Raw genomic sequence first — 8,765 nt, forward strand, 5'->3', positions numbered from 1 at the left:
GATCTCAGATCAGTCACAATGGTGGCACTTTCCCAGCATGGGGACATCCTTGAAGCCAACTCGAAATGATCCTAGACACAGAACACCTTGGGAGGGTGGAGGATCAGCATGGTCTAGGCACAGTAGCTTGAGGCTCAGTTTGGAGGGTATTTCCCCAAGTACCTGGAGTGTTAGAGTAAGTCAACCTTAGCCTTAGACTAATGTATGGTGCTATGCAGCGATAGCCTTCAAATAATGATCCGAATGCCAAGAGCAGGCTTTTCCTGTAGACCTGATTATCTCCACACAGCCTGCTGTCTATGGCTACACTGATATATGTCACATTCAGGCCACCATTCCCTGTACTGCACACTGCAGTTTACACGTCGCCTCTGGCTGCACTGTCCCAGCACCCATTCCTTTCAGTCCTGCAAGGGGTCTCCTCAGATCCTTGGCAACAGAAAGAATGGCTTTTCTTACTTTTGAAATTTTTCCTTTTTTTAATTTAAAAAATTTTAAATTTATTTTCATTTTATGGATTAAGTCTTGCTATGTAGCCTATGCTGGCCTTGAACCCAAGTTCCTTCTGCTTCAGCCATTTGAACACTGGGTTACAAATGTGTATCACCACACTTAGGGTCCCAGGTATAATAGGCAAGCATTCTATTCCTGATTATTTATATGTGTGTGTGTGTGTGTGTGTGTGTACATATATATACACATTCCACATATATTCCACATATACATTCCACATATATTCCACATATATATCCCATATACATATTCCATATATATATATCCTTTAATGGGGTTTCTCCGGATTCAAAAGGAGAGGTGTTCAACCCTCAGTCTATTTTTCTCCTCCAAGTGACTTACAGGAAAGCCACTGCCTGGTGGCATCAGACACTCTGGGCAAAACCCCAGGACAATGGATCTAGATGTGTGCTAGGCAACCATGTGAACAAGCCTACCTGGGGTTCCTGTGTGTGGACAGAGCTGCCAGGCAGTAATGGGACAGTTGGACAAACCTGGTTCAGGTGGACTGAGACCATGGTTTTTCTGTATGTAGGAATTGTACCCAACCTGTCCCAGCCAGTGTGGGCCCATTTAAGGTCACTATTATCCTGCCTGTCTCGCTCTGAGCCTAGCACCAGAGTCAGCTGTGACTCATCTCCAGACTGGATTGCCTGGCTCAGAATGCAAGGGAGGGTGGGCGGGTAGCACTCCAGGCTTTGAAGTGGCTAGTGTGTGGAGACCATGTCCTTTGTACATCCTTTTATGGTCCTGTTCTGGGCACACCTCCACTCTGGGCTTGCGGGATACTCAGACCTGGATAAGGAGAGTGTGGGGTCTCCTGGGGAATATTGCCAGGGGAGACACCTGCCTCACACCAGAGCAGACAGGGAGGGCTTCAGGAATGGGTTGGAGCTCTCTAATCATGTTCTAGGGACCATGAGACACACCTGCTCCATCGATGTCCCATTCTGTCAGCTTACCAGGTCCTCAACATGAAACTCAACTTTTATAGATGAGCGTTCTGAGATTCAGAATCAGAAGGAGGCCTGTCGAGGTGGTAAGCACATTGCCCTAAGAAGGCTCCTCGGAAGAGTCATAGCTGGGCAGGGTCAGCTTTTTTCATTTCTGGAGGACATTCGTGAGCTTAGGGTGACACTGACTGACAGGTGATGGGGGAGATATCTGTCACGGGTTCTGATGCTACAGAAACTCACCACTATAGTGGCAATGGTCACATATGCTGGGCAACAGGGGAGACAGGACAGAGACAGATGTGCAGGCGGGGGGGATAGTTAGATAAAAAAGAGTAGGTTTTGATAGGAGGGTGATAGGTGAGCAGAGATAAGATAAGCCATCTGGGGAGGAAATTCTAGTTGAGTGGAGTGGAGCATTTGAATGCCCTGGGTAGGAAAGTGCAGGGGAATTTGACAGACATTTGGATCTGAGATAGAAGGTGACGAAGGGGAGGTTGCGATCATGGTTCTGAGTCCACTCTGGTGTAGAGGGGCAAACTGCAGACTATGTGTAAGTGACATAGATAACCTAGCACCCTGCCCGGCCCACAGGAAGTACAAAGTGACTACCGAATGAATGAATGACATCATCTCACAGGGCTTTGTTCTCTGGATCTGTGGGTGGGCATGTGATCACTCAGAGCAGGAAGGAAGTGAGAAATTTTCCTGGACTTGGTTAGATGCAATGCTCTTGCAACGGGTACTACCCACCTCGCCCCTGCAGGTCTAATGCCACCAGCAGAACTTTGTTCTGTCACAGGAAGGGACCCAGCTGGGGCCTTCAATGGGGAGGTCTGTGCCTTGGTAAGTGCTGCTAAGTCATACACTATTTATAGTGTGGTTGACGTCAGGAGAATAAACTCAGGAGTTAGGGTGAGGGAAAAGATAGTGGCCACAGAGGGGGTAAGGGACCTTTAAACTCACTGGCAGGCCCCATGTGTGGTGTACTGGACTGGTCAAGATCTGTCTGGTGGTTTTGGGGTTTCTACTTGCACTAATTTACCAGAACTGTCCCTCTCTAGCAGTGGTTCTCAACCATTCTAATGCTTTGACCCTCTACCACAGTTCCTCATGTTCTGGTGACCCCAACTACAAAATTATTTTCATTGCCACTTCATAACTGTAATATTGCTACTGTTATCAATTATAATGTAAATATTTTGGTAGACAGGTGTTTGCCAAAGGGGTCACAACCCACAGGTCGAGAACCACTGCTCTCTCTGTAGGGTGTAACCCTACTACTGTGGCCAAAACGTAGAGGTCTAGTGTCTTAGGCAATCTCATGATCTAGGCCATCTGCAAGCTGGTTTGATCTTGACCAAGAGTACATAGAAGTCTGATTCAGGGCTTGGTAACACCAGAAGAGACCCAGGCAGGCATTATTTATGATAATGAAGTATGACATAATCCCAATGTGGCCACCACCATCAGTAAGAGAGGACTGAGAAATCTATGGTACCCATTTATAGTGGGATACTATATAGCCATGCAATAATGTTTTCCAAAAATCTTAATGACTTCTAGACCCTCAGTATAATGTTGGAAAGAGAATCTTGAGTATTTTAGGGAGAAAAAAACAGGTTATAGAACCATGCATGACCTTTATTTTGTAGAACAGAGTTCTAGTGAAAACATTCACACACAGCAAAAGATTAGGATGAAAACAGAATATACTAGAGGGATTAAGGAAAATTTTTATGCATTATATACTTTTTTATAATACCCAACATTTTTTTACAGTGAAATGTATTGATTTTATAATCTGAAAGATCATCAAAATGAAGATTCAGAAAAGAATCCTTTGTGGTAGAAAGTAACTGGAAGGAAAAAAATCAATGCCAGTTCATTGGGAAAAGGCTAATTTGCCTTTGAACTTTTATTACTGAAAAAGATTTTTTCCTTCTTTTTTCAGGTTAACTTCACATCTAATCTACTGATAAGAAGTTACCTTAAGATACTTGAAAATAATCTTTTCTGTGGTATAGGGGATTGAGCCCAGGGTCTTGTATATAGGACATAAGTGTTCTTCCACGGAGTTAATCCTGTTAATCCTCCCCACACTCTGGATTCTAAACATTACTTTTCATTTTTATGTTTGTTACTAAGTAACTCAGGTTGACATTGAACTCACTCTGTAGTCCAGAGTTGTCATGAGCCTGCGATTCCCTTGTCTCAGACTCTAGAGTGGCTGGGATTACAGTTTGCATCTTAATATTCATCAAGATATCTACGATACTTAAGCAAGTCTTTTTAAAGAAATTCCTCATTTTACTTTTTGCATGTGTGTATTTGCATGTGTAGTCACGTGTGTGTGTGTGTGTGTGTGTGTGTGTGTGTGTGTGTGTGTGTGTGTGGCTTGGGGGGTCAGAAGAGGGCATCAGATCTCCTGGAGCAGGAGTTACAAGTGGCTGTGAGCCACCTAGTGTGGGTGCTGCAAGCTAAAACATGCTGGTCTTTGGCCAAAACAGCACCAGGAGCTCCTAACCACTGAGCCATCTCTTTCAGCTCCTGAAGCAAGTCTTATTTGCCAAATATTTGAGGGAACAATGTCTCCCATACTGTAATATTTTGTTTTTAATCGATCTACACACTTGGCAAGAATAATAAAAATAGCAGACCTCATGTTTGACAAGACATCTTATGATTTTGCATAGCTTACTGAATGTTGAATGCCATTCTAGTCTCAGGAGACATGAGAGGGAGTCATATTCCTGAGAGAAGGTAATGGTTAAGTAAGGGTTATAGATGTTGGAGGTGATAAATGCTTCGGAGGAAACTGAAGAACTGTGGATAACGAGTGGGAGACTGCTCTTTTAAGTCAATTTGACTAAATGAGTTTGATAATTGTATGAGGAGAAAAAAAAAGAGGAGTGTCTAAAAACGCGATAGCCCACGGACAGTTAGCACCTTCATTTTCAGCTCTTAGACACAAAATCATTAAGATCTCCATGGAGGAATCATCTTGATAACTAATTGCATGCCGCCGAAGTTAAAATGTGTTAATTATCAATTTCACAAACCCCGTGTAAAATTACGATGAGTCACAGTGATGTTACCTATTCTATACCCGGTTCCTCAGCCTTCAGGAGCCTCAGTGTTCTGACCGACACCGTGGAGTGTCGGTGATTATAGGATGGTCCTGCCTGCCCCCACTGTACCAAAATTGCTCTTGTCTTAGATCAAAGCAAAAGTGCTTGTGCTTACAAAATCCTGTGTAAGGGATGTTTACAACACAGATACAGCATGGCTCCTGGCCAAGTTCCACTGAACATGGCCGTACCCCTCACATGCACTATTTCTTCAGTCTTCATGACTGTTCTGGCAGGTGTGCAATCAATACTCATTCCATTTTCAAGACAACACTGTGTCTACAAAGGGGGGGGGCACCTGCCCAGAATCAAATGCCGTAAACCTGCCTGCTAGCTCCAAGAGCTGTGCTGGCAGCCACAACTCTTATCGTATGCTCACTTCCCAGGGGGCAAGCTTCCCTGGCCTCAGTTTCTCTTTTAGAAGCTGTGAACAGATTGGTTCCTTCCTGCTCCCTACCCCATGCTTGGCACTAGGCCTTCAAGAAATGGTAATGCCCTCTGAGGGCGCTCAGTCGATTATTGCCGAAGAAGACCCATAATCGCCCCACATCCCCATCACACTCCCTATCAGCTCCAAATACTGAGTGAAGCAGCAGAAAAAGCCTAATTAGCTTCTGATGAACTCCTCTGGGAAGAGGCGGGGAGAAGATTACAGGAGATGCAGGGAATGGGACACCCTAATGAGTGAATGGGGTGCGGGGATAGAGGAAGCTACGAAGAAAGGAGAGAGGGACTTCTGGAAGGAAGAACCTCTAGGCAGCCATTCTGCCCAGCAACAGGTAGACACACTTCCTGTTTTCATCCCAGCAGGAATGGGAGGTGTCCTTTGCTTTCTTTCCATGCTCCTGGTTCCCTACAACCTCTGTGCCACTCCGTGGATGCTCATATTTTCCCTAAGACATAGGCACGTGACTGGTCTGCTCCAGGCCTAAGGTCCCAGCTGCCCACACTCAGGAAGATTCTTTCCAGAAATCAGGCTCGATCTTAAGTTCAAATCATGCTGTCTGTCGCCAGCTCCAGTTCCTTCAGCAGGTTCATCATGGGCTCCTGGGCACTAATGGCCTGGACAGACATGTCATAGTCAGCAGGGAATCACACTCATGGTAATCTAATCTCACTGACCCATTGACTGAGCATCTTGAAACCTGTTGGAACCATCACCTGTGGCTCACCGAAGTCACCCCTGGCAAGCAATTCTCTCTTCACCTAAACCAGAGTAGATCTAGGTGTCTAGGTGTGTAAGTTCCTCTGTACATTGTGTGTGTGTGTGTGTGTGTGTGTGTGTGTGTGTGTGTGTGTGTGTGTGTGTGTGTGTGTGGTGTTGGTCTGGGGCAACAAGTACCAGCCAAAGGCAAAAGAAAAAAAAAAGGCAGAGTATCCCCTTTTAGTCAGTGAGACTCTTGAAACCTGGACATTGGCATAGGAAAGGTTTGGGCGGGACAGAAGATGTCAGCAAGTGCCTGAGAGAGAGGCTGAAGGAAAGTCTTGTTTTGCAAGATGTCAGGAGGTTCCCTGGGAGCCAAAGGCCTCCTTAGAGGGTGAGAAAGAAGGGGGCACCATGTTTCCTCACGTCAAACTTGCTTTGCCTCAGAAAATGACACCTGTGGCCAAATGCAGTCAATGGCTAGATAGATGTGTGTCACGTTCCACAGAAGAATCGTCTAATGATCTGGATTCATCTTCCACACATTTTAGAGGAGGGAAACTGAGGCTCAGAGAAGTCAAGTGTCTTGCCTAAGATCACACAGCTGGGGAATCAGCCAAAAGGGTCTCATGGCTCCAAAGATCCTGCACAGTCCGCTAATAGAATCATGCATACTTTTCAAAGAGGGAAACTGAGGCATTCATTGGTGATGTCATCTAGTAAGCAGTCCTTGTAACTGAGGAGCATCTAGAGGGCCATCTGTTGGCCCTCGGGTGCACTTGAACTCTGAATGAAGACTCTTACAGACCCCTGCTTCTCTAGTATGCCACTTGTGCTCACCCCTTCCCAGGCTAGGTTTGGCTGCCCATGCTGGCACAGGAGTGGCTTAGGAAGATAGCCCAGTGATGACCCTACGCGCCTGTTCCTGGACTGCAGAGCCTGAAGAACAAGGAAAGGAGTAAGCTGGGGTCAGAGTGGGCATTGCCAAGCTTGGGAAGGTGAGTGACGGGTACCTCTGCGCAGTCAGCAGAACCGCCACTTCGGATTCGGATTCAGCTTCGGGTCCTTTGCAATAGACGCACGAAAGTCTGCCTTTCGGAGGGAGGGGGCGGGGGAAGGGAGCTGCGAGAACTCTCTTTCTGTCCTAGGTGCGACAATATGTCATGGTCCAGGTAACCCGGTCCTTGGAGCGTCAAACTTCCTGGCTTAAGGTGGTGGGAGAGGGTTCAGGCTCAAACTCCGTAGAACCCCAGCCCCTCTCCTCTCTCACCCAGACAAGAGTGTGCCCTAGTGTCTTTTCTTGAGTGGGCTGGTCCGCAACCCTCAAAACCCAGGGCGCAGGGTTGGAGACCCTGTCATGGGCTTGTACCCCGGGAGGATACTCGTCTGAGACTCAGGCAGACTCAGGATTCTTCGGGTTTCCTTGGGGTTCGTGGGTTCCGGTGACCCTTGTGGGGGTGGTCAGGAACCGCAGGCGTCCCGGGAAAACCGCTCAGTTCTCGCGCGGTGAGGTTCCGCTCCGGACCGCGTCCCCCGCCGCCCAGCGCGTCCCCAGCCGCGTGCGTAAGCAGCGGGTACCCCGTCTGCGGCCCTCCCCGAGCCCCGCGCCCCTTACTCGGCTTGGCTGCGGCGCTCCGCTCCGTGCGCCGCAGTGCCGGCTCCAGCTTCGGCTCCAGCTCCGGTCCCACTCGGGCTCCGGCTCCCGCTCCGATGCCACCGCTCGGGCTGGACTGGGGCGTCCCGCCGCTCCGCCTGGGCCTGCTGTGCGTGCAGGGGCGGGGCGCACCGGCGGGGCCCCGCAGAACCGACCCGCGCCCGCGATTCCCGGGCGAGCCGCCGCCGGCGGCTGTCTCTCGGGTCCTGCCCTGCCCTGCCCTGCAGCAGCAGCAGCCCCGCCCCGGCCGTCCCCGCGCCGCCGCTCGCGCCACCGTCACCCTCTCGGGTCCTCCTCGGCGGCGGCGCGGCTCCGGGGTCTCAGCTCGGCGGCGCCACGGCCCGGGTCATTGCTGAGACGGGGACGCGGAGGAGGTGGGAGCGCCGAGCCGCGCCCCTCTGCGCACAGCCAGCCCGACACCCACACAGCGGCGGGAGGGCGGGGCAGGGCGGCGGGGAGGCCGAGGGATGTAGGGAGACCAGCGCGCCGGGCAGACTTGTGAAGGGTGGACAGACAGACACGTGCAGAGAAGGGTGGGCCAACCATATGTCAGGGATGGACAGCCAGAAAGGTTGGACAGAGGCAAGAGCTAAGCGCAGAAGGCAGGGTGGGGGCAGCAGAGGGGGCATAGGCTGCTGGCTTTTGGGATGGGTAGAGGAGCCTGTCAAGGCCGCTAGTTGCCAGCTGTAAGAATTCTCTTCAGGTAGGCTTGGCCACGGCCTTCAATCTGACCTATCAGCAGGCCTATTTTCTTCTTCCCTTGCCCACCTGATGGCCTCTGTCCTGGCGCTCAGTCTTGCCAGGTGCAAGACTGCCTTGGAAGATGCCTGGCTCCGGGGAGGGACCAGGGCTCTAGCACCTCCCCCACATGCACCCCACTTTGTGGCCTCTGGCATGCCACAGCCTGTCCCCAGGCCTATTATTTTTTTTCATTATTACTACAATAATAAGTTTGTTTTTTGCACACTCAAATATACTGGTGTGTTCTACTGTTACTGGTAGAATCATTTGGAATATTTATTCACCTAGGAAAGTCCCACAAGGGCTGATACATCTTGGTGAGACTGCAGGGTCTGCCCAGGGTGACACTTGGTAAATCTGACCAGTGAATCCATAAATTGAGTTGTTGCCAACCCTTTCCAAACCCGTATTTTATTAATGAGGGAGCTGAGGTTTGAAGGAGGAAGGACATCTGAAACCCTGACGCCTGCCACAGGCCAGAAAGCAGTTCTCGAAAATAAAACGCGATGACAAAGAGCTGAACATGTTGATGATAAAACCTTGGGGAAGCAGAGGAGCCCTGGGGACCTTGTGGAAGAGAACTGAGCCAGCTACAGGCCCCAACTGGGAGGTGGGGACAAAGCAGGCTC

At 49.5% G+C, this 8,765-nt stretch overlaps 1 protein-coding gene across 5 annotated transcripts in view; it reads right to left on the reverse strand.

The window, feature by feature from the left end:
- The window catches only part of Bean1 (brain expressed, associated with NEDD4, 1), a 52,932-nt gene extending 45,178 nt beyond the window's left edge, over positions 1-7,754 (reverse strand). For 2 of the 5 annotated variants that reach the window (XM_087594779.1, NM_001400978.1), the window contains 1 exon segment: positions 7,357-7,754. The gene's annotated coding sequence lies outside the window, so the exon portion shown is untranslated. 5 annotated transcript variants of the gene reach the window in all.
- Positions 7,755-8,765: the final 1,011 nt, after the last annotated feature.

This window comes from Rattus norvegicus, chromosome 19 (genome assembly GCF_021556685.1).
Source record: "Rattus norvegicus strain SHRSP/BbbUtx chromosome 19, alternate assembly SHRSP_T2T, whole genome shotgun sequence".
Classification (NCBI taxonomy): Eukaryota; Metazoa; Chordata; class Mammalia; order Rodentia; family Muridae; genus Rattus; species Rattus norvegicus.